Source organism: Vombatus ursinus, unplaced genomic scaffold, assembly GCF_900497805.2.
Source record: "Vombatus ursinus unplaced genomic scaffold, bare-nosed wombat genome assembly UNPS02014942.1, whole genome shotgun sequence".
In the NCBI taxonomy this organism is placed as follows: Eukaryota; Metazoa; Chordata; class Mammalia; order Diprotodontia; family Vombatidae; genus Vombatus; species Vombatus ursinus.
This window is the reverse complement of record NW_020954720.1, coordinates 8,086,813-8,087,088: the sequence shown is the minus strand read 5'-3', so window position 1 is coordinate 8,087,088 and position 276 is coordinate 8,086,813.

Below are 276 nucleotides of genomic sequence, written 5' to 3'. Positions count from 1 at the left end.
TGGAATTGTCTTAAATATTGCGTTGATGAGAAGAGCTAGGTCTATCAAAGTTGGTCATCACACAGTGTTGCTGTTACTGTGTATGGTGTTTTTCTTGTTCTGCTCACTTCACTCAGCATCAGTGTATGTAAGTCTTTCTGAAGTCTACCTGCTCATCATTTCTTATGGAACAGCAATATTCCATTACATTCATATATCACAACTTGTTCAACCATTCCCCAATTGATGGGCATCCCCTCAATTTCCAATTCCTGGCCACCACAAAAAGAGCTGCTA